Source organism: Manacus candei, unplaced genomic scaffold (assembly GCF_025592945.1).
Source record: "Manacus candei isolate 608988 ecotype Guabito, Panama unplaced genomic scaffold, ASM2559294v1 h1tg000028l, whole genome shotgun sequence".
Lineage (NCBI taxonomy): Eukaryota > Metazoa > Chordata > Aves > Passeriformes > Pipridae > Manacus > Manacus candei.
Window position 1 is genome coordinate 8,463,204 of NW_026138076.1, and position 27,511 is coordinate 8,490,714.

Consider the following 27,511-nt stretch of genomic DNA (forward strand, 5'->3'; position numbering starts at 1 on the left):
TCATCCCTATCAACTGGTTTTTGATAGGAAAAAGAATGATCACACAATTACTTGGGCTTTTTACTTTACATCAGATTCACAGGGATATGTCTAATCTCCCAGAACAGTAATGAGGCCCTGTATCCTGATACTGAGGAGACCATTGCTCCCACAGGTCTGATATTAAAAGAAGCAGGTACTGGACAGAACTCAAGTATGTGGTCAGCACTTTCCATTTTATTAGTATTTATATACTATACATTATATTGTATTATATTATCTATTAGCTACTATAGTATAGAAATTAATTCATGACAAACTGGGAAATCAGTCTTCAAAAGGCCCTAAAATGTTGCCAAATATTTTCTCTTGAACAGTTTTTGTTTTTCTTTTTTCTCCACATAAGAGAGTTTTGTGCAAAAATATTTTATCCAATCCACCATTTAATTAAAATGAAAGCTTTGGGATAAAAATATTTCAGTTCAGAAGTTTGCTTGAGATCAGGATGGAAGTTTTATGCAAGGAGATTTTTTTTTTTAAAGAAAAAATAAAACATATTCAAAAATAGTGAGAAGAATTACATATCAGCTAGGCTATGGGGAACAGATGGGATGGGGTCCTGGGTCTCCCATAACAGATTTTCCTCTGTATTCATGGGAGAGTGGGATATAATAAAATGAAAATTATATATTATATATTATATTATATGTTATATATTATATATTATATTATATGTTATATGTTATATGTTATATATTATATATTATATATTATATTATATATTATGTGTTATATTTTATATATTATATATTATTCATTATTTATTATTTATTATATATTATTTATTGTATATTATTTATTATATATTATTTTTCTATATTATATTATACCATATTAAAAATATTAGTAAAATGAATAAATCTAGATTTCTCACAATTCTTATATGACATGAAAAACTATCTATCAAGTAAATCTAGTCTTTCCTTAAGATAAATAAAGATTAAAAAAAATCAGCTCCCTTTTTTACTGGAAAGGCTATAGGAAAAGGAATTTTAATTGTTGACCATAGGAAATCTGTGTGAAGATCGAGAGGATACAACAGCAAGAAGAGGCTTCTTCTTCTACTATCCAAAGGAAAAAAAAAAAGATAAATATAAGAACATATTATATGTGATTATTAATTGTATACATTAAAATGTCATCCAGCTGTTCTCTTTACCCATGTCTCCATATTTACCTTTTGAATTTAGCATGAATTTAGCAGGGTGGCATTCCCTGCTTCAGTGTACAAGCAGGCATTGTCTCCTTTGGTGACATGGATATACAGAATAAAGCAAGTTTATCTGAAATGGTCATCAGAAGCGTAGTGTAGGACAAGATTCAAAGTCTGGGAGCATACAAAATAGAAATCAATCAGATGGTTCTGCTTTCTGTCCTTTGAGTGAGCCAACCCTTTAAAAACATTTCTACTTCAAAGTAAACAGAAAGAACCCTAACAATCTACACATCCCAGAAAGTTTTTCGAATGTTTCCAAATATGTTTCTGAATGAATCAACTTAAGATTTGATGTGAAGAAAATTATGAATATTTGAATAGCTCCAAAGTTAGATGTCTAACCTAGTTCTCTACTCTTTATGTAAGCCAGTTTTAGAGGTGAGGGGCCCATGTTCAGCTAAGTGAAAGGAGTTTGTGGGAACTATAGCTAAGACTCTGGGATGTTAGGTAGCCTGGAGGATTAGTGTTGAGCTAGAAGACAGTTAATAAAAGCTTTATTGTGCTGTCTTCTTCAGCTTAGGGCAGTGAACTGCAAGAGAAATTCTTCTAGTTGTCTGCCTTGCTTCACTGATAACTTGTTGCTTCTTACAATATCGTCACAGACATTGCTTGAGCTATAGCTGTTAATGATAAATCAAACTGGGTTTTTTAATAGTTTAAAATATAAATCTGCTTCTTGTTATAAAATATTTGGTATATTTATTATAAGTGCATAAAATTTCTGAGATATATATGTTTGCTTGCATGAGAATAAACCACAGGCAGCCGGTACCACACAGACTGAGATTCTTTGAAAGAGATTCAAGGCAGGAATAATTTGCTGGTGACATCTGTAATAATTAAACCCATAACTACATTTCAGATGAAAAGAAAGTTAGCTAATAGTAAGTTCTTAGCCACCTTGAATTCTGATAAGTGGAACTAGTAAGAACTGCTTGAAAAGTCATCAGTGAAATCCAGCTATAAGGTACACATGTATGACATCACCTCTGAAGAGAGTATCTTCAAGAACTGAGACTTCATAGCTAAATTTGGAGAGGGTTCATAAATCTCCACACTGAGTCCTCTGACACCTTGCCTAGGTACTTGTCTCTTGAAATAAAATATTGAGATTCTGATCATTAACAAAGCTTCTCAGAGGGCAGATACTGAGATACTGAGAAGCACAATACAGGGGACTGTCAATTAAGTGGAAAACTATTATTGAGAGAAGTGGACCCCAAATCCAATTTTTCCTAGACTTACTCCAAGAGAGAGAATTTCCCACCTCCAGCATCCAGGTTGTATTTCGTTTTGTATTGGAATCAGACCTGGATCACACGATCTGAATGAAGCACTTGGATCCATTTCCGAGTTACAATAATGGAGATTCCCGTAATCTCAAATACCCTAACAGTCAGAGAACCAATCACTTGCTGTTCACTCTTACATACATCTGTTAGTAACTGTAATTAAAGCATAGCTGTTTGAAAACAAGTTTCTTTATGCACAGCTGAAACCCCAGGAACATGAACTTACATGAAATTAAAAAAAAAAATAAATTTGGAAGTAGATTTTATCCAGTCAAAGTATGTGTTCATTAAAGACTTCAAATTCCCTCCTCATCTGGTGTTTACATTCTTTTCTATATGATGTGAATATCAATGTTTCTACTTGCATTTCCTTGTCTTACTTTCAGGAATGAGCAGCATGAATTTCAGAGGGGCTAATCAAGCAAGTCTGTTCTGATTAAAACCAAAAACCACTAGAATTTTTCTCATGTTGTTGGTTAACCTGGATCCTGGCACTTTGCTTAGCTTTTTCTTTGTCCTCAAAAATCTGCTATTGTGGGGATTAAATTATGCAAGTTGTATACAGCCAAGATATTTTTTATTGGAAGAAGAATATGGACAAGAATATTTTCTTCAAATATTATTTAGATTTTTCCTGCTTGTAAGGTTTAATTTAAAGGTTACTTCAGACTGATCCACTGCATGCTATAGAGGGGAACATTTGGAAAATGCATATTCAGTGCAAACAGCATATTTTCCATGTAATTGGAATGTAAATGTCACTGTATCCTATTAGTTCTGATCAATTCACTGCACATATACTGAGTGTATCTTGCTTGAATTGTGTGACTTGAAAATTTCTAAACTAAACTATACCTGCATGTTTGAGACCTTTCAACATGTGAAAGTAATTCTAAGTAACAGAGGTAGACCAGACAGATGGAAGCTACCTTTTGATTCTAGGTGATACAAAGACATCCCCAAAAAACAGTCTTTCTGTGATTTAGAGCCTTACTTTGGGATGAGAAAAAATTAGATTCAGTTTTCAGTTTTGCTACAGACATCCTATATGACCTTGGACACTGTGCCAGAGGCACCCAGCCAATTGGAAAGAGAAGACTTTGAGATTTAACTGGCATTCAGATTGTCTGAATCTGGGCTTTAGCCTCTCTGTGCCTCAGGTCCCTGTCTGTGAAAAGAAGATAAATTGACTTCCCTGCTTCACAATAATATCAGAAGACAAATTCTTCTGAGACTGTGAGGTACAATTGTGAGGTTTCTGTAAGTATCTTTATAAAAATGTATTTTTACTTTTTGCTACTATCTCCAGCATACAGTGGAGAACACAAAAACTGGAGTTATGATTTTGTCACTTGGCATAGCAAAAACTAACACCCATAAAATCCTGGTTTCTCTTTCCACTTATTCTTGTCCAACAACCAATAGATACCAAACATATATGTGTGACTTAGACTGGATATACACATAGGGTCACGTATGCTTTTATTTCTGCTGGGCTATGCAGACATGTTGCTAACATATGAACCTTTATGACATTTGCTAATTAAAAATATTTTTGACATTTCCACAAACACACTTAGCATCCACACATCATACTTAAGTTAACAAATGTGCTTATATACACATTTCTATTTAGCAGGGCCTGAATAGACTGGGTTCATCCCTCCTGGTGCGTAAGACCAGAGAATGGGAGACTGAGATCAGAATGAAGTTAATCGGCATGAGCTAATTGTAAGTCAAGTCTAGAAACCTACAGTTTTCATTTACAAAATACAAGGTAAAGTAGTCCTCTTTGTAGTCCTCTAGTAGTCCTCCGAATTTTAAAAATAAAATATTTTTTTTTGGCAGGCAACCCACTCTGCTTTCTTCAGAATTTGATATGGGAAAGAGTAAAATTATAGAAATGTAAATTTCATCCTCTCACCTACTCTATCTATATTAAATAAATATTTTAAAGTTAAAAAAACCTCAAAAACAGCAGCTCTTCAAAGTTAGAAGAACATCAAACCATATTAAAATGGAGCCAGACAAGTTTCATACAAGTATTAACATTAACCCAAAACTATTATGGTTACTGACAGATGTATTTAAATATATAAATATATACTTATGCACATAATTATCCACATACACATATTTTGCACACATTTTAGAAGTGTGTATTTTGATTACGGTGGCCCTAACAAAATGTGTTTCATGCAAAATAATCAAAACCTATAGCAGGCAAAGTAGCCTCCAAACTCCTTTTATTAAAATTATTGCTCTCTTTCTCAGACACCTCTGGTCATTATTAAACACTGCCGAATTTAGATAATACTTACTGGCATTTTTTAACTTTTTTCTGTTTTCTGCTCTAAGTTTTTAGAGCATTTACTATCTTCTGTATGGGCATATGAGGATGATTTTTTAAATATTTCTTCTTATACAAACACACAGCTCTAGGAGAAAAAATACTGTAGATGCAGATTTACTTGTAGGTCTTCCTGGTGGAGTTTATTGAGAAACAGTTAGCTGCCTGCCTGAAAATCACGTGGACAGAGATTTACATTCATTGCTGTCACAGATGTGGTGTAAAAAACAGACAACTAAAAACAAAACAAAGAACTGTAGAATCATGGAATCCTTTAGGCTGGAAAAGATCTCTGAGTCCAAGTCCTAACTTAGCACTGCCAAGTCCACCACTAACCCATGTCCCCTAGCACCAAGCATTATGATTATATGATAATTGAATGGTAAGCCCTTACTGAGGACTGCAGTGCCTTCAGCAAGAGCATATACCACTAACCACTGAATTCAATACTGATTTTGGTCTGGGGTAGAGTTAATTTTTATGATAACGGCTGATATGGTGCTATATTTTGGATTTGTTACCAAACCAATGATAACACGGGTGTTTTACCTGTTGCTGAACAGTGCTTACACAGCACGAAGCCTTCTTGTTTTTTCATTCTTCCTTGAGAGTGAGTGGACTAGGGGTGTACAAGAAGTTAGAAGGAAACATGGGCATGACAGCTGACCCTAAATGCCATAATATATGTCATTGTTCTTAGCAATAAAATACAAGGGGAAGAAGGGGAAACATCTGGAGTTTTGTCATTTGTCTTCCCAAGTAACCATTACATGTGAAGAAGCTCTGCGTTCTTGGAAATGGTTAAACATCTGCCTGCCAATAGAAAGCAGTGAACAAATTCCCTAATTTTTCTTCGCGTGTATTTGTGGCTTTTGCTTTACCTGTCAAACTGTCTTTACCTCAACCTCCACATTTTCTCACTTTACCCTTGCTAATCTCTCGCCCATTGCACTGGGGAGGGGGTATCAAGTGAGTGGCTACATGGGGCTGAGTTACCTTACAGGTTTAAAAGATGACAATTCTAAACAGAGCTCCACAAATCATTTCCTTATCTTAGACATAAGCGGCATGCCAAAAAATCTTATGTTAAATGGGTAAAGTATAGCACATGATAGCTGATTAACCTATGTACAAACTGATTCATTTGGCTGACACTAAAGCTTCCTGTCTTCAAGAGAGGAACAATTCAGCTTCTTATAGGAGATTTGAAATTACAGTGAACCATATAGGATTTCCTTCTACTGATTACTAGATTACTGATTTGAAAGCAATTAACAGATTTCAGTATGAATTAAAATTAGTCCCTGAAACACAGTAGCTTTACATCACAATGCATCACAGACTGATGACTTTCTACAACTGCTAGAGAAATAATGGAACTTAAAACTAAACCTACTGCTATACTTACATGGCAAACATACTTATTTCTGCTTACTTTATTTGCCTTTGGAGCCCCAGGATTACCAGCCTAATATCATTTCTTGTCAAACTACACTTCATAGCCTCAGATCACCTTTAATACATAGAAAAAAAAGGGTAAATGTCACAGAGATAGTCTTTTAATTTGCTAAACCAGATAGCTAAAATCAATTGCTAGGTGTATTTAAAATTTGTGTTATTGATAATAAGACAATTGTAATTTTCTATTTTTTTAAATAAAAAAAGAAACCTTTTGATTTCACAAAATTAATTAATTTTGGCACTACACTTGGACTTAGAGACATTATGCAAAGCCAAGAATTCTAAACATATTCGTACCTCTATTTTTACTGCTTTGGAAATGAATACTGGCAACACGGTTGCCAAAAATACTTCACCTATTCATACTGTGTTGTCCAAGTTCTTTGATGTCTTTCTTCTAAGTCTACACACAGGAACATTTATTAATATCACAGTGGCTGTCAGAAAGGAATACATGAAAATTACTTTGTCTGAACCTAAGGATACTGTTCACAAGTTCAAAGTTAAATGCCTATACCTTCTTAGGGCTGAGATCTAAAACAAATTTTCACTTTGTACATAGATTGAAAAGCAGCTATATAGCGACTTTGGCATGAAAATGTTTTCTCTTGTAACTTTGGGTTCTTGAAGCAAGGCAAAATGGTAACTCTGGAATATTTCTCGACTTTCCTAAAAGAACAATCCCAGGATCCTGGCTGTGCCCAGTATTTTGAGGAACAAAGGAAGTTAACACAGATACACATGCTGAAACAGAAGAGAGTGAGTTTCACTTAATTTTTCAGTTTAATGTAAATCCTTGCTAATTTTATCTTTGTCAAAATGTGAAATGGGAAGTCCTATAGTAAAACTGGGGCAGTGCGGGGCAGGTGTGTGGAACAAAATAATTGACTGAGATACCATGTTATTAAAGCCATGAAATGGTTTATAACCCTTGTTGTATATTTACTGCCTGTTATTCTGAAAAATTCAGCTTCTGAGTTCCAGGCATAATTGTAATACCAAGCTTTTAAAATTCCTGTGACTATCATTCCCTTACTTGCAGCAATGCCTTTGCAAACATTGTATACCCAAAAGTGTATAAATTTCCAGATAAATGGGTAGAGATCTATTAAAAAAGACATGAGCAAGAGACCACATAAGAGACCCGAGAAAATGCATGCATCCAAAAAACTTTCAAATGCAGTAACTGGATTCTCATAGGTGAAGAAAAGCTTTCTCACACCGGGTTAGAGTAACAAAGTCATTTGTTATGGTATGCCGTGTCGAAAAATAAGGCTAAAAAAGTATTGGTTTGCTGCAAGTAGGTGATACTTTGATCCCTAAGAAATCACAGAGCTCAACTCAGTCATATCTAAATCATGATTGACTTGAGGGGAATAGCAAACCCAAGAAATACAAGATGCAACTAGTTATTCATTATTTGTCCAGAATCTTACATATTTTCTTTGAAATTACCTCGAAAGGTTACATTTCGTGGACAAAAGCCAGTTTAGTGGTATTATGCAGTATTATTCTTCATAGCTGCCACAAGGAAAGTCATTAGCAGTGCAGATAATTAGATTGGCTTGATAAAATTGATGGACATGCCCATGAAATAGATTGCTATGAAACTGTCACATCAATTGGAAGAGGCATGGGCTTGCCACTCAACAGGCAATGTTCTTAGGAAGATGTGAGAGGCCTTGTAAGTAGTACCACCCTTATAATAAAGGAAATAATGTTAATCTATTTAAACACTATTTCAATAAAAAATTTCTAAAATCCATGCTATCTGTTCGGGTGGCTCTATGCACTCCTGATCAGCAGAAAAAGACTCTAGCATGTACATTTAGAAGTCTTAAAGATCAAATCCCAGAATAAAAGCTGTGACTTTGTGTTCCACCTCCTGTAGAATGGGATCAAATTGGCAAAATTCTTGTCACTTCTATTCCTCATCATGCCACTCTTTTCAGTTATCTTTTTCTCTGCAGGTATAGTTAACTCAGCAACTGCCTATATGTGAAGTTTTGACAGAAATGTTCTCCTTTTGTACCAGAAATCTTTAAGCACTTGATAAGGAACGAGCAGGAAACAGCAAGTGGAGTGTTCCTAGGATATGTTTTCCCTCAGTTTCTGATGTGAGCTGGAGGTTTCATTCAAAGCATCACATTTCATAGTTGTTTAATGCCTGACGGATCCTGCCCATGGACTTGTTTAATCCCTTTTTCAGGTCATATTTTTGATCTTCACAACATTCTTTGACAAAAAAATTTAAATGATACATCAGGTTAAAAAATACTTTATCTTATTACTGTTTTAAGCCTGATACATAATAATCTGATTTTGAAGTCACTGGTTCTTGAGCTATCAGAGTCATTAATCACTCCCTTGCTACCTTCTCCTTGCCACTTACGATTCATATATTCTCCATGCACTCACTTTTTTTCTTTCCTTTTTTTAAACCATCCAGTGTTTCCAATTAATTAATCTGATAATTTCAGTTTTCCAATAACTTCAGATTAATCACTGTCATTTTGAATTAATATTTAGAAAGCTTTACAGGGTGATCTGTGCATCTCTTTTGTGTACAAAATGGCTGGTATAGAACTCATCATCATTCATGTATAGTTTTGGTTGGTTTCAGTTTGAGTACTTTCTGATCAAAGAAGAGCAGTGAAGCTGGTGAAGGGTCTGGAGCACAAGTATAATGAGGAGTGGCTGAAGGAGTTGGAGTTGTTTAGCCTGGAGAAATGGAGGCTCAGAGTGGACCCTTTCACTCTCTACAACTACCTGAAAGGATGTTGGAGCAAGATGGGGGACAGTCTCTTCTCCAAAGCAACAAGCGATAGGACAAGAGAAAAAAGGCTTAAGTGATACCAGGGGAGGTTTAGGCTGGATATTGGGAAAAATTTCTTCACTAAAATAGTTTTCAAGCTGCCCAGGGAAATGGTTGAGTCACCATCCCTGGAGGTCTGTAAAAGATGCATGAATGTGGTGCTTAGGCACATGGTTTAGTGCTAAACTAGGTAGTGTTAGGTTGATGGCTGGACTTGATGATCTTAAAGGTCCTTTCCAACCTAAACAACTCTGTGATTCTATATTGTAAAGTAATAGCTACTAAAATGCAAAGCTGATTTTCTCATTTTGATCAGCTTTATAATTTCAGTACATTTCTGAAAAATATTTAAAAGTAATATTTACACTAGCACCATCTGATTGCATTAATGTACCTTCTTTTGCTGAATACTTCTATTGAGTATTCACTATTACAAGTTATTCCTTTCTGAGAAACATGGAGAAATTGGGAAAATAGTAATTCATAAATTAACAGAACTATTAAATCAACTTATTATCCTGTTCCACGGGCAATATCCATCCTTAAAATGCTACACAGCTGACAGAACTCATGGTATCATTTAGGACAGTTTATCCCAAACTCTTCTTTTGCCTTCAGGGATTCCTCATTTGAAGAATTTAAGGAAAAAGTTGTTCTGATGATGAATTACATATTTTTCTTATTCTCATGGGTCAGTTTCCGGGAACAGGTTTTTTAAATCTTCTCCTGAAAAAAACTTTCCTAATCTGAAGTCCTTATACTGTACTCTTTTTGGTAGTATCCATACACCTGTTGGAAGTCTTAAGCATTGCAATTAACATTTGTTACATTTTTTGTACCCACAGATTTTCTCAAGGCAAGAGTGGAACAAATTGCATGGATGTTAGCCTCCTACTAGACACTTGAATCATAATATATAAAGAAATAAGCCATTTCTTTGAATTAACACTTCACCATATCTGACATCTCAAAAGCATGCACTGTGCATTGCCTACTGATTTTCTTCTTCGAAGAGTGACAAAATATTTTGATGAAGTATGAAAAAAATTATAAATGGTCCGGTACTAATATAAAAGACACAATTAGAAGAGGATGAATATTTTCTAATCAGGTGTTCAAAAAAAAAGAGCAGCTGAGAGGATGGATAACAGATCCCTCCACCTATTGGCACTATGACACATAAACATCTCCTCATGAGTCACATAACAAGGGACAGCAATAAGGAAGCATCTTATAAAACAATCTTAGAAAACTTTACTATTCAAGCATGCATGAACTCTGTATTCCAGAAGGCAAGGTGATCACACGATAAAGGACAAGCCATGGCATTTATCTGTTTTCAAGGAAAAGTGTCCCCCAAGAGAACCTATTTGAAAAGGGATACACACTGTACACTTCACAGTCAGGACTGTTGTTGCAGAGCAGAAAACAAAAGCACAAGTTTCACTCATTAATTTTGCAGGGCCTCAACCATAGGTAACATACAGGCACATAGCAGAATTTATAGAATTGTTTAACTTAGAACTCTAAATTCACGTTAATTCAAAATAATGTGAAATCGCTATAGTCACTGTCTTTAAATAACAAAATAAAAATTATACAAGTAATTGTAATGATAGAGAAAATAGCCAGCAAGCCTTTTTTAGTTCTGACTTTTCCATGTCTGATTTAAAAAAATGAACTCAGCATTATGATGTCAGGTCAAAAGCCTGCAACTTTCAAAAAGAAATAAACACTCTAGAAGACACTATGGTATGACTTAAACATGTATCTTGTTCTGCTAGGCAAAACAGAGCTCCCCTGCACACTATATGAAAGGACAACTCTTTAAAATTTGCTCTTCACTTCTTCTTTTCTCTCCAAGATATTGATGAGGACAGAGAAGTGCAATTCTTGAAAACAAAGTCATGCTGTATATCAGTCATTCCCAGAAAATCTGTGTTATAATGAGGCTATATCTTCTGCTGACTATAACCTACACAGCTTCACTTACAAGGCACAGAATAGAGGAGAATTATTCATTGAAACGATGCCTTATATTTGTTTGCAACCTATTTATATTTATAAATACTGCTGAAGCTTGCACTGGTGTTTCTTAACATGAAAATTATGACACCAAAGTCAGCATCTTCATTTCAGTAACTCTTCTCTTCACAGTGATTGCAACGTGGTTAATAATACATGATTCTGAACTATAAAAAATTTAACAACATAGAATCAACACTGATACTATAAAGCAAATACAACTCAAACACAATTAATTAAACTTCCTTTTTTTTACAGTAGAACACAGTTCAATTTACTTAATTTAGTCACATAAAACATCTGATCCTAATTAAATTTAGATCTTTTTAAAATTAACTTATGACTAAAAATGCAGAGTGAAGTAAACAAGAAAGAAACCACTTACTGAATCCCATGAAAACAATACAAAGGTTTGGGTTTTTTCAGTTATTTGCTTCTTTTTATAATAGCATGATTGGAGTTGAACTACAAAACTGACTCTACAGAAATAATATTCTAAATTTTGATTTTTACAGTGACTCAGTGACTTAAATATCAAATTCATAACATTTTCTTTTAATTAATCCCCTCTTAGGTCTTCTTCTGCATTCAGGAATTCAGCCAGGAATTCACTCACACCAATCCAGGTGAATACTTAGCACACTATTCGTTTTAAGCATATGCTTTAAAAAGTCAGCTTCAGCTAATAAAAGATAGAAAGGTCTGTAGAGCCAAATGTTTGCCTTCCTTCTGCACTCCATTGTCTGTTATACTAACACAGCCTCAAAAGAGAAGGTGAACTGTCTCTGAACTTGTACAGATATAGGATGGATCTGAAATGAAAATGAATAGTGAGGTGTTAATAGAAGAGAAATTTAAAAATATGGATATTTAACTGAGAATGGGCTTAATAAAGCATTTAGGAGATTTTTTTAATGTCTATGCTATTACACATTACATTTCAAATTGCTATGCTGTTACACATTACATTACAAATATGCTATTTCTGTAAGAGCTGCAACTCAGAAACAACAAGCTACATTCTCTGTGTTCTACAGTAGCCAGCAAAAGAGTATATTTTTTCAATGCTGCTATAGAGGTCTGAGGGTTGATTCTCCCCACCATGTTCCCTCTGATTTGCCTTTTTATTTTTTTGCAGTAGCGTGCAAAACCAAAATCAGAAAAGGTTAATGCCTACAAAAAAGTTAAGTGCTACCAATCTACTTTTGGCTGGAAAACTGTTATGAGAGTTCATACACTGCAGCAGCTTTCTTGGCAGAAATAATGAGAATATCTGGCACTTACTAAATGTTAAGAATAGGTCAACTTCCTTCTTGAAACAAAAAGCACTCACCCTAAAAACATTGCAAGTACCTTGGAGCTGATGGACATCCTGGAAACCTTTATATTCTTTTTATTTCATATCTCTCTCTCTCTTAAGAACAAGTAGATATAGTACATTAAATTCATACTTTTAAATTCATACACTTTATATGGGATTTACACCACAAGACTTGCAGGTCTTTGGAGCGAGAAACTGCCTCTGGGCAGTATGATAGAACTCTTGACTACCCAGACTGACTGACTCCTACTCACTTATTAAGCATTACAAGTGCTTACCTTGTGAGAATGATAGCTAAGACCTTTAAAGGCAGCAGTTTAAATAGTATGTTTAAAGCTACTTATAGCAGGTACACATACCAATTTCCCAAGTCTTCAATAGTAGCACAAAATTGTATTAAAAAGAGTAATTAAAAGGTTGTTGTTTAAATTAAAATCTGCAAGAACTTTCTGCTTCATCCATGACATTTTGCATGTATGCCTCCTAATTCTTTGAACAAAACAAAAATTACATTTCTGAGATGACAATATTAAGGCAACTTTAATTCATGTGCTAAGAAGTCAAGTAAGAATCAGCACAAACCAGGTAGCGAACATCAGATTCTAGCTTATTAAATAACTAGATTTAATTAGATACTATTGAATTGTCTGTGGTCTACAATGATGCTCATATGAACAGTTTTTGGTCATGTTTTCCCATAAATATTCTCTATTGAATATCTAACTTGAACACACCAAGGAAAAGACTGTGCAAAGAAGGGCTTCATCTTTTTAGTACCTGGATTTCTCCACAAGTCTTAAGGCTTCACTGCCTGGCTGAGAAACTTCTTTCTGTCAATGTTGAAAACTGCTCGAAAAAATAATCTAATCATCTAAAAATCATCTAATCTTCTCCTATTCTGACAGTTTCGAATAGGAGAAGATTAGATGATTTTTCTGTACTAAACCTATAAATGTTAACTTTTTGCATGGCTCACACTTCTCTTTTTTTAAAGCCTGGCATTGGTCAACGCACAATAATATTCTTGCCAATGTTACCAGATACTCAGAAATATAGATGATTCACAATCTTTTAGCCCCTAAGTTCTACTACTTCAAAGAGTTAAAGGTCTCCTCACATTGACACAGATGTCAATGCAGTATCTGAGCTGATGTGCATAGTGAGTCCAGACCCCACCTCATGTAAACAGGGGTTAGCAGTGCCTCTCTCCCAGGATTCTATTCTTCTAACCTTTCACACTCCTTCTCCTTGAAGTCTTTGAATTTTACTTCCTTTTCTATTTCAGTACTTTGCCTCTTTGCCATTTTATCAGGAAAATGTTTATCATCTCTAGAGGACAGACTTTAGAACCTTACACAAACACAGAAGCACAACATGCATCAACGTTCAATGGATACAGATTCCACCTGTCATCTGCCCTCGTGAGACCACACCTGGAGTACTGTATCCAGCTGTGGTGTCCCGAGCACAAGAAAAACAAGGACCTGTGTAGAACAGGTGCAGAGGAGAGCCATGAAGATGATCAGAAAGCTGGAACACCTCTCCAATGAAGACATACTGAGAGAGCTGGGGTTGTTCAGCCCAGGGAAGAGAAGGCTTCAGGGAGACATCATTGGGGTCTTCCAGTACCTAAAGGGGGCTTATAAAAGGGAGGGAGAAGGACTTTTTATACAAGCAGATAGTGAGGACAAGGGGCAATGGTTTTAAACTGAAAGAAGGCAGGTTTAGATTGTACGTTAGGAAGAAATTATTTACTCAGAGGGTGGTGAGGCACTGGAACATGTTGCCCAGAGGGGTTGTGGATGCCCCATCCCTGGAAATGTTCAAGGCCAGATTGAAGTGGTATCCCTGCCCATGTCAGGGGGTTGGAATTAGTTGATCTTTAAGGTACCTTCCAACTCAAACCGTTCTATGATTTTAAAGTCTCCATATACATGTCTGAATCACCTTATTGACTTCTCGCCTTGTTATTTGCCCTTCCTGGGTTTGGAACATTATGTGGAATTTTCAGCTTTATTTTTTTTGTTGTTTGGTTGGTTGTTACTGATTTGACTTATTACTTCAAGCATTCTCAAAGGTTTTTACAGGCCTTATAATTCAGATTTAGAGTATTTCATAATTCTGTAGCCTCTTTCTATAGTCTTGGCCTGACTGCAACAGTGCATTTGTAGGAGATCATCATCAGGTGGAACCTGGCTGACAAGTGTGAAGCTCTGCACTACTACAGCACTCCCTTCATCTGGTTGTACACTGTAGGACTAAGATGAGCACCTCCTGATCACTATTTACTATTTACTATTACTAATCATGTTGATATAATCAGTGTGTCAGCTCATGTGTCCTGACTGCTCCTGACTGCAGCAATACAAAACCACAAGTAGCTTAATCCTATTCATAAAGTAAGGTATGATTTTAAATATGCTATTTATAATTAATTAAAAAAAGAGAACTTTTATATGAAAACGCTCATTGACAAAACTACACTAAATAAAAGAAAACAATCACACCATTTTTTGGCATTTATCCTAATAGAATTGTTATGGCATATGTCAGAATTTAGATTACAAAGTTCTGTGGAGATTTAACCACTCTTTTGTATTTTTTTTCCTTATTTAGCACAAATATTGAAAAGTCACTCTCCTTTGTCTGAAGTTTTATCTTTTTTATCTCTTACTGCCACCTGAAACCACTATTCCTACACTCTTTTCCCATGACACAACTTCCAGAGGGCTGTTTTTCACAATATATGAATTACCTATAGCATGCAGATACATTTTTGTAAAAAGATGGCATCCACATTTCTTGGAGGTACTACATTATCTATATCTTTCTTTTGTTCTCCTTTCTTTCTTTGTTAAGCTTTCTTGTATCTGTGCATGCATGGCTGTGCCTTTCTCTTTTGTGGGTAGTGAACTCCAGAAGCATCCCTGAAAGAAAATTCAGAATCTTGAATGCTACTTCAAGTTAGCTTTTAGTGGAGTTGGTCTTCTGTATTGTCCTTCAAACTGACAGCTGAAAATGCGTTATGAAAGAACCAATTATCTTTTCCCTCTTCAACTATAAACTTAAAACTGCTTGTGGTAGCCTCAGAGTTGTTCAAAGATACTGAGATACTTGTGTATGAAGTCAAAGTTAAGACAAGCAGTTGTCTAAGCTTTGGAAAAAATCACCCTATATTGCAGATTTTCTTGAAGATGATACATTTGCCCCAATTTGTATTTCCTCTGTGTTTAATACATTGATGAAAGTACCCAGAATATTCATGTCAGTAATATAAACATTCTAAAGTTGAAAAAACCCACTGAGAGGCCTCAAACTCTCTGGTATAACTTCAAGTATAGGTCTGTCAACATAAGCAGCAATGTTATTTTGTATTTATATTCAGGATGTTCTTAAAATGTCCAGGCAGGATTCATGAGAGACTTACTGTACTATAAACATTTTACCAGGACTCAGAATATTAGTCTCTAGCAAAGAAGACTACAATTTTATAAACAGGACTCACAAACAATAACAGAGAGGAAAATACAAACAAAGATCGTATCCCAAATTTTCTCATTCCCCCACCCAATATTGACCCATTAAATGTCTCAGATTATCTAACCCACAAAAATTCCATTGCTGACAGGCATGTAAATAGTTTGTTGAATCCCCCCAAAATATTTAGACACCAAGAAGATACTAGAAATTAATCCCAGAAATACAAAGTACTCATGATAGCGAACTATAAATAGCTTAATCTAAAGTTCATCATGTAGTCATGTATAAAGCAAGTAGATTAGATGAGAACAATGCACAATGCATAAAGAAATAACATATTATTGCAACAGGTGAGGCAGAAGACCACCTTGGGTGAACAGGGATCTTCTCTCGGAAATAAGGACAAAAAACCCCAAAAGTGTATGCCCAGTGGAAGTAAGGTGAAGTGACATGGGAAGAATACAGAGATGCTGCTTGTCACTGCAGGGAGAAAATTCCAGCAGTCAAAGATCATCTGGAGTTGAAGTTGGACAGAAATGTGGGAGATAATAAAAAGTGGTTTTTCAAATACATTAATGGCAATAGGCAGCAAAATATCATCGGCCCATTACAGGATGAGGATGGTCACCTCATAAACACGGACAGAGACAAGGCAGACTTGTTTAATGCTTTCTTTACCTCTATATTCAACACGGTTGATGGACCAAGGGGGTGTCAGTGTCCTGAGCTTAAGGACCATGACTGTGAGAATGATCAACTCCCAGGTGACACTGAAACTGTGCAGGATCTGCTGCTCCAGCTGGATCCCTGCAAAGCTATGGGGCCTAATGGGATTAATCCCAGAATCCTCAAAGAGCTGGCTAATGTTATTGCAAAACCTATCTTGATGATTTCTGAGCAATACTGGGAATCCGAAGAGGTCCCAGCTGACTGGAAGTTGGTGAGTGTTGTCCCAGTTTTCAAGAAAAACAAGAAGAAGGACCCCAGAAATTACAGGTCTGTGAGTCTCACTTCAGTGCCTGGTAAAGCTATGAAGATTATCTTGGGAGGTATTGAAAAATACCTGAGAGACAACACAGCATGGTTTCATGAGAGGAAAGTCCTGCTTATTCAACCTGATTTCTTTTTGTGATAAGGTAACCCACCTTGTTGATCAAGGGAAACCAGTTGATTCAATCTTTTTGGATTTCAGTAAAGCTTTTGCTACTATCTCTCACAGGATCCTTCTGGAGAAAATGTCCAGCACACAGCTGGATAAACACATCATGTGGTGGGTGAGCAATTGGCTCACAGCTCAAGCACAGAGGGTAACAGTGAATGGGGTGACATCAGACTGGTGACCTGTCACCAGTGGGGTTCCACAGGGCTCCATCTTTTGTCCTATGCTCTTCAACATCTTCATAAATGACTTGGACACAGGACTGGAAGGGATACTAAGTGATTTTGCAGATGACACAAAACTGGGAGGAGCTGTTGACTCCCTCAAAGGCAGGAAAGCCCTGCAGAGAGACCTTGGCAAATTAGAGGCCTGGGCAATCACCAACCATGTGAAGTTCACCAAGGGAAAGTGACAGATTCTGCTTCCAGGATGGGGCAACCCTGGATGTACATACAGACTGGGGAATGAGATGCTGGAAGGCAGTGCTGCAGAAAGGAACTTTGGGGTTCTAGTTTACAGTAAATTAAATATTAGCCCACAGTGCCCTGGCAGCCAGGAGAGCCAACTATGTCCTGAGGGGGGAATCAGCTGGTTGAGGGAGGGGATTGTCCTGCTCTGCTCTGCACTGGTGAGGCCTCACCTGGAATATTGTGTGAAGTTTTGGGCACCACAATATAAGAAAGATATTAAGCTGTTAGAGAGTGTCCAAAGGAGGGCAACGAAGATGGCGAAGGGCCTGGAGTGGAAGCCGTATGAGGAGTGTCTGAGAGCACTTGGTCTGTTCAGCTTGGAGAAGAGGAGACTGAGGGGAGATCTCATCACAGTCTACAACTTCCTCGTGAGGGGAAGAGGAGGTGCAGACACTGATCTCTTCTCTGTGATGACCAGTGACAGAACGCAAGGGAATAGCCTGAAGTTGTGTCAGAGGCAGCTCAGTTTGGATATTAGGAAAAGGTTCTACACCTAGAGTGTGGTTGGCCACTGGAACAGGTTCCCCAGGGAAGTGGTCACAGCACCAACCCTTACAGAGTTCATTTCTCTCTGGCACATACTGTGACTCTTGCAGATGATCCTCTGCAAGCCTCCGAGTTGGACTCAATTATCCGTGTGGGTTCCTTCCAACTCAGCATATTCTGTGACTCTGTAATATAAATTTTCAGCTTTCTTCTTCTGCAGGAGAAAAAAGTGCAGAAGGTATGCCATCTCAGTCCACAGTTCCTTCTAACGGTACTTTAATAGTTTTACAGAAGTATTTGTATGAGGTAGTTGCTTCTGTTCAAGCCTGTTTTAAAACTTGACAATTGAAAAGTCCCAGTTCCACATAAATTTGAAATTTCTTGTCTGTGGTGGTTTCTTGCTATTCTGTTTAACTCAGAGTGACTGATGAAATGTCAGCTTGCATTGTCTGTATGTCACTTGCTCATGTTATTCTAAACTCCTGCAGATTTCTAATGTTTTATCAATTACTGTATTAAGACCCACTAAGATTAACACCATAAAGTAGATTTTCATTAGCAGCAAACTCACATCCACTTTGTCTACTGCCATTTCAAGAAAAAGGAAAGAATTAGTAAACTAGATTAATGCAAGTTTCTATGCTAGAGGCAGTAAAAGTTCTGCAAAGGAAATTCCTGTTCTATAAACCTCTTGTCCTTCATTGAAGTGGTCAGCAAGTATGTAGGGCTCTTGAGGAAATGTATCAGCCATGGGATGTAAAAGGTCCTAGTATAAATTAAAAAAAATGAAGAGAGTGGAAGCAAATAATTGCTGTGGGTAGATACTTCTTAGAAGAGAAAGCCAACAGTGGAAATGCAGATGAGTGCATGTTGAGTCTTTTGCTGTTCAAACCATTCAAAAATGGTCTGGAAAAGTAAGGAGTGAACCTAAAGTTTCATGATGACGCAAAAGTTATTAATGTTAAAATATATATATTGCTGTATTAATGTAATTATAGCAATATGAAAGTTGTAACTGAGGCAAGAACTGATCACAGAATTGCAGAAGGCCCTTACAAGACAAAGTGTGGGTTATAAACATTACGAATCATTTAGAATAATTTAGGTTGGAAAAGACCTTTAAGATCTTCAAGTCCAAACATTAACCTGGCACTACGAAATCCACCACTAAATCACGTCCTTAAGTGCCACATCTACAGGTCTTTTAAATACCTTCAGGGATGGTGACCACACGACTTCCCTAGGCGGTCTGTTCCAGTGCTTGACAGCCCTTTGCCGAAGAAATTAATAAGATGGCAGATGAAATTTGAAACAAGAAAAATGGTGCACGTGAGTAAAAATAACAGTAATCTCCCACCTCACTGTGGTGTCTGATGTCATCTTTAATGAGTAATCTTAAAGCTGTGACGGTAGCATGATTACATAGTAACTAAGTGCTTGGTGGCAGTCGCTAAGCAAACAAAATATTAGGAATTAGTGAAAGAATGAAAAACATTTTGAAAACAGAAGCACTGAGACCTACTAACTTCATAAGCCACCTCTGGGTATTTCTGTGTTCTTATATAAAATGTTCTGGTTTACAAAAGAGACCTAAGAAAAGATGGTAACTAACCAATGTCATTAACCAAATAGTTCAATGTAATTTATACTGTCTTCAGTGGACGCCCTTATTTTCCCTCTGCCAAGCAATAATAAAAACTCTATATTTTTGCTGGAGGAACTTCTTGAAGAAAATTTGTGATCTGACTTTGTGTTTATATATTAAGAGCACTGTTTTTTTCTTTTTTTTTTTAATGCAGTTTTCTCCAGTTTATACACTTCAACCAAACCTGAAAAACAGGTCTAATAGCACGTCAGAAAACCCACTTCCCTTTTTCCACCAAAGTAAATAAAATGTGAGCACCTGAGTATTACAAACAGACTCTGGCACCAGAATTAATTTTAATCTAACATAGGAGAAGCTTACCTGTTACATATGTGGTTGAGTCTCTACAGAGTCCAAAACTAACCCTGACATATATCATCCCAAAATACGAATATGAGCTTAAAAAAGGAACCTGAAAGATTAGGTGTCCTCCTAGTTTCAACATCAGCCATACAAATAATAACAGTATTGTGGATTTCTTTAATTCTATTTGGCATGCTCCAAAGAAAAAGAAACCCCACAGGATAGGATCAAGAAGCTGAGCCTATTTCTGAGGTCTCAGAAACCAAAACAGTTAAGACAGCCTTGAACCTTCTACTACATTTTGTGTTGTCTTCTTGAGACCTTTTTTACCACAGTCTGATTGTCCTTCAAAAAGTAGATTCTGTCTCTAAAATAAATCTCAAAGGTACCTTTTAGCAATTCCATTTCATTGATTAAAGCTCTCAAGAACACAAGAAAATGACGAAGTGGGCAAAACACTTGTATCCTAAGCTACATGATAAATTCTAGTATGAACAAACATACCATTCGTACCGCCTCCTACATTATTTAGCTAGTTTAACAAATGTAAATTAAGTACTTGAAGTCAGCAAAATTAACTATAATAGATGAGGCTTGCAAATGAGTAATTTTGTACAGCTGCCATTTGCTCAATATTATAAAAGCGCTCTTAATTTGATTTAACACATCTGTGAAGTGACTTCATTCTATAGATTTATCATCTGAATTTGCATTTTTTTTCTGCTTACAAGAGGGAAAAAAGAGCCAATGTCACTTGGAAATTCTAATTTATTAGGCTGTTATATAAACCTCTTCTATAGCGCTTTGTGATGCAAGTACCAGCAACACCAGTGAACAGGGTACTATGATAATTAAGGATAAATGAATAGGCCTGAGCGACAAACCACTAAGGCTTTTGTTTTGTTTTGTGACTCCCTCTTCCTCCCCCAGTGTACCCCTTGTTACTCTACTGCTGTTGATTTTGGAAACCTAGGCAGGTACTTATGCTTCTATGATTAATCAACCAGATTAAAGTAGAGTGGGACCCTCAAGAATTGTTATCTTGTTTCAGTGATTTAGCACTCCTCTATTAGCTTGGCTGTAAGCACTACGTCCATTTACATGAAATACATCCATATAATGCAGTTGTCCATGATCATCTCTTCTGGTGCAATAGCTCTGTTTCTTACCTGGTATAATAGAAGCAATGTCACTGGCTTTGATGAGGTTAATGCACAGCTCTACGATATTCAGTTTTATTCTGGCCACAGAGCATCTTTCTAATCTCAAAAAAATAGCTTAGTTCTAGCTAAAGAGATCATAAACAGAATAAATAGAGGAAAAGTTGCCTTTTTATACCATCCATGAAGTTTTGACCTTAATACCTGGAAGGACAAAAGGTCTGTAAACATATTATTGAGGTTACTGACAGACTGTAACAGATCACAAGGTTTTTCATAAACCTGTAGTATGTGTACTGCATATCCGAGGAAAGAGAATATTCATATATAAATTCCCCAATTGAGCAGTTATATTTATTTAATTTCAATTCCTTAAAATTCATACTGTGCTTATTAACTATTTTATACATAATGACCGAATCACAAAAAGAATGTGACACCTATGTGTCACCTAAATTTGTTATTGCAGTGAGATAGTTGATGCATGGTGTTGGAGGTATTTAGTACCTGTGTATATGGACAGCAAATCAATTACCATATTAAAGAATATTCTGAGTAGATCTCACAATACCTTTTCCAGTAAGCCATTCATCATTCCATGGAATAATTCACTGATCCTATGGCAAGAGGCCAGAGAAGAAAGCATGGCAATAAAATCAGTGGTTATTTCACTTATCTTAGCAAAAGGTGAGTGAAAGATAGGTCTGAGTCCTATCTGCAGTGCAGTATAAATATTCAGATATGATATAGGATTTAAGCTTTATTACTACTGTTGTTGTTGTTGTTGTTATTATATTAATTATTATATTAATAACTGTTAGACTGGTCTTTCCTTTCTCTGGGGTTGGGTTCCCTTAGCTACTGGACAGAAAATCTTCTTCCTCTCTCACTTCCCCAAGTACCTCCACATCATAAACGCATTTTTATTCTCTTTGCCTAGCTCCTTTATACAGCTCAGAGGAAAATTACCTTTAAATCTATGAGAAACTTGAGACACTTAACATCACATGGTAAAGTTCTCCATTTTTGCTGTAGCACTGGAGCAAAGTTGTAAGTTCATCTTGGTAAACTTCCGTGCTTGCTAAAAACACAGTCACATATTTTGGTCTTATATAGTGGTTACACAGCTTTTCATTTCAGAGATTAGCTCCAGCAATTAAGGAGAGTATCTCTTAAAGATTGATGTTAATCTAAGTGGGGGAAAAAAAAGCACACTAAAGCTGAAATAGGAAACCCCCACTAAACTGAAAGCAACTCTAAATAATTTAAAGTCTTTTTGTTCTAGACCTTCTGAAAAGCTGCCACCCATGATTGAATGTGTCTAAATTTGTGTCACATTGAGTCCAAGATGGGCACATAATTAAAACAAAAACGCATTTACCAAAATACTCTCTTAACATCTATAAGATTTTTCTGCCTTTTTCTTGTACCACTTTACTATGAAAATATATAAAGATACTTAAGTCCTCTAGACTTTTCCTAAAAAGTCTATGATAAGGCAATAATGCTAACTATAACTCTAGAACATGATGGTTCTCTGTTACTTACTCTCATCCAAGAAGTGGTCAGCTAATTTTTCCTAGTGTTCTGCATCTTCTATGCATTTAAACGATATTTAGATTCTTATCTATAGTCTTCTTTTACCACATTACTGGAAACTGGAACACAAGGTTGTATTTGTTCTCACCAATCGTATATGTCTATTTACAGAAACAGAAGGAGGAAAGTAGAAAACAGTTGTGTATAGACACAAAGTTCTGCCCTACAGAGCTTCATTTTCATTCAAAATCAAATGTTTCAAAAAAGACCTATGGAAATGGGAAGATTTATGTTTCTTTCATTAATATTATGTATCTGTCTATGCAGTCAGTGTAATAAGTAAGAACAAAGTTTCTTAATGTTGCTTGATTATTTTTGCACATGATGAATAAGATCCTTTTAAGTCTGAAAACAGAGATAATTATATTTTGTACACTCTGCACTGAATCTATAATTCTCATTAGATATACAAACTCTTCTGCAGTATTTCAGGTAATGAAGAATAACCAGAGCCATGCTGCATTAAGAGGCTCATTTTTCTATGAAGCAATAAACCACACAACATTTATATTAGTGGCTCTCTGAAACTGCACACAGTTGACATAATAGCAGTTACAAAGATCCATTTTGTGAACGACAGTGACAGGTGTTGCCCAGAGCTCTAAGTAACACAAACATCAAAAAGCACTCAGTCTCTTAAAAACTGGTCAGAAATCATGTGATGGGACACATATTGATACTGAAATAATCAATCATTCACACGTATTTCTCTCACATGCTAAAGAAAGTTATTGAGAGAGCATAAAGTATATTTGCTTTGAAGCAGAAATTTGATATAGCTGAACAGATAATAAAAAACAGCTGAAAAAGTCTAGCAATACCAGAATGTTTGCACAAGCTAAAATCTCATTAAGAATGGGAATTCAGACTCCTATAGCAGCAAAAGTAATATGTTATGATTGAATACTATGGAATGTGGGAAAGCTCTGGAGGACTAAGACAAAATCATATGGGTTGCTTGTTTTTCCTCCTGTTTAGAATATTTTTGGTTTTGTTACTGAGACAAGCATCCAAGTTTGTTTAAATACTTAATGGGATGATACAAAATTCTTCCTGTTCTATCCCCTACCCCTTATGTTTTACTGAATTAAATTGTTATGAGAATTAGATTCCTTGTATCCACATTTGTTTACTGATGCTCAGCTTATAACCGCCGTGAAAGTTCATAGTCCTGCAAGGTCTTACATAGAAAAGTGATGTCTGGAAAAACTACACTTTAAAAAAAAAAAAAAAAAGAAAGAAAGAAAGAGAAAATACCTGGTTTTTATAATATAACACATGCTTTACATCATGCCTAACTGTGTGCAAGTATTCAGACAAACTCTTCCCTGGTTTATGTCATTACAGCTATGTATATTTATATGGTTTAGTCATAAGCCTGAGCCCTACTGTTCTGCGTAATGTGTTGAAACTTGTTTTTAAAAAAGATAAATTTCCTAGGGATATTTTCTTCTAATAGCAAGTATTTAATAAAATATATTTAAAGGACCAAAATAACACAACCATGTCTTTCTACACAGCACTTGCAGTGTTACAAGTGTGCCCTGCCTGCATACTTTGACGTTTACCATTTTTTCTTCTGTATTTTTTTAGGTATTTTACTGAGAACAAAACTTCAAAAGTAAAACAAAACCCTCAAGACTACATTGCATAGCACCCACCCAAACTTGCTATCACAATACTTCATCCTTCATGGTTCATAAGGAAATTCACTTACACTGGCAATACATTTTTTCCTTAAAATTTCAGCCCAATATTCAAGGCTGGTATCTGAACTATTACTGATTCCCATTTAGTATTTCATATGCCTGACAGGACTTTTGAGTGCAGATCAAAACTAAGGCAACTTAACAACAGCTTGGCAGTGATGAGAACCTTGAAAATGAATATAAACATGATGTGTCCACTTCATGCTGTCAGAGAGATATAAGGTGGTCTCAGCATAAAAGAAATCTACAGAGTTTGAGCATGTCAGAGAATAGTTGCTCAGATGGCAGTAATTAAGTATTTCTCTGCATATCAAAGCATTTATAAAGTAAGTATCACTATAATATATAAAACCCTAGTGTTCGAATGAAAGTTTATGATGAGCAGAGGTTTACTTTCTTTAAGTGACTGCCTGATAAAGAGAGAACAGTTGAATATGTTTGGTAAAAGATTTTGTCACTCCAAATAATAAAAATAATAATAAAATGGTAGATAAAATACTGCATCTTTCATGATATAAAGAACAAGCCACATTTTAAACAATTGTTATTACAAAAATCTATTAGTTTCTTACAAACTAGAACTTGAGTATTTATGATGCATGCAACAAATCTGTCTTGGCAACATCAAAATTCCTCAGAGACCTTGTTTACAGGAAAACTACTGTATCTCCCCAGTATGCTATTTATAATCGTCTTAATCACTGGTTCATTATAATCTATTTGAATGATCCCATTTTATTTGCAGATATTGTACCCTCATTAAACTCACACACTATCATAAAAATTTTAATGACACAATATTATTACAGAATCATGGACTGGCTGAGGTTGGAAGGGGCCTCTGGAATCCTGGTCAAATCCCCTTGCTCAAGCAGGGTCACATAGATATGATGGCCTAGGACCATGTTACAGATTACTTTAGAGGATCTCCAAGGACAGAGACTCCTGGGCAGTCTATGCAAGTACTCAGTCACGCTCACAGTAAAAAAGTGTTTCCTGATGTTCAGAGGGAACATCCTGTGTATCAGTTTGTGCCCACTGCCTGTTGCCCTGTCACTGGGCATCACTGAAAAGACCTTAGCTTCATCCTTTTTGCATCCTCCCATGGAGTTGTTTATGTATATTAATAAGGTCCCCTCTGAGACTTCTCCAGTCTAAACAGTTCCAGCTTTCTCAGTCTTTTCTCATAGGAAAGGTGCTCCAGCTCCTTCATCATTTTTGTGGTCCTTTGTTGGAGTCTCTCCAGTATGTACTGGAGAACCAAGAACTGGACACAGAACTCCAGCCGTGGCCTCACCAGTGCCGGCCAGAGGGAAAGGGTCACCCCTCTCAACCTGCTGGCAACGCTTTCTTTGATGCAGCCCAGGATATCTTTCACCTTCTTTATGATAAGAGTACATTGCTGGCTGATGTGCAACCTGGTGTCCACCAGGACCCCCAGTACCTTTTCTGTGAAGCTGATTTCTGGTTGCATGGCCTCCAGCATTTCTTGGTGCCTGAGGTTTCTTTGCCACAGGTGCAGGACTTTGCACTTCTCCTGACTGAAGTACATGAGGCTCCTTTCAGCCCATTTCTTCAGGTTGTCAAGGTCCCTCTGGATGGCAGCATGACCTTCTGGCTTACCATCCTTTAATTCCAGCTCTGTGTCATTCCAGCTTCCATAATGAAGATGTTAAACAGGACTGAACCCAATACTGAACCCTGGGATACACCACTAGTCACTGGCCTCCAATTAGTCTTTGTGACACCACCTCTAGACCCAGACATTCAGATTGTTTTCAGTTCACCTCACTTTCTCCTTATCCAGCCCATATTTTAACAGCTTGTCTATGAGGGACAGTGTCAAAGGCTTTACTGAAGTCCAGGTAGTCAATATCCATTGCTGTCCCCTCTTTTGCCAGTTGAGCCATTTCATTGTAGAAGTTTATTGAATCGAAACACTACAGTCATGGGAGCCATCCCACTGTACCTCTGTGATCCCAACAAAACTGTAGTCTTGCAGCTGCACACAGATCTCTAATGCAGTGTGTTTATTCCCCATATACCCCATATATATATAGCATAGAGGAATTTAGAAAGGCGTCCCAGTGTGTTAAGTTCCAGGAGGGTCTGGGGGATTTCTCTGTAATTGTTCCTTGTAGGTGTTTCCTTGCTTACATTCAAGTGCTGGAGGTGACTCTATTTGTCAAATATTAACTTTTCACATTTCACAACATATGTGGTCTCCATGTAACTTCATCTCACATTATTTCATTCAAAATACCAAAACATGCTTAATATTTTTCTACGTATATGCCATGTTAACAAATATACTAAAAATTTATTTTTATTGCATTAACATAAACTACATATCCTTTGTTCAGTTAAAGCATTGTAATTTCCCTCAGTTTAAAATCTACTTGTCATTCTAAATGCTTTTAAGTTGATCATAGATACTATGAAAGTTATCCAATCTTCTCCAGACACTCTCTTGCATTTCTAAATCCAGTTTTGTTTATATTACTAGTGTGAAGGAAAATTGCCTCAAGATAATCAAAAGTCTGTGTGTAAGGTTTAGATACCACCAACCTAGGAAGCATTGAGCTCGATCATTGTTAAATCAAAGCAGATCCCCAAAGCTGATGTTGTACAACAGATGAAGGCTAAACATTTTCCTACCATCATTTTTCTTTGGGAAAATTACAGGTGTCTCCATGCTTAGTGAGAAACTAATAGTATTGATGTCTTTGAAGTCTCTGTGCCACATATGCTACGGCAGTTGGCAGGTTTTCTAACTGACTAGGACAAGAGGAGACCTATTTAGCAAACATGTCAAATTTTCACAGCTTTCACCCTTTGGATGTTCCAGCACAGCTTTGCCAAATATCTCTGCTGTTTCTGTAGCATTCCTTGCTTTAATAGAGCACAAAGTTATTCTCCCACACATACGGCTGGATAGCAGCCCAAGGCAATGAGAGCATGAATGTGTACAAAGGTTGGTA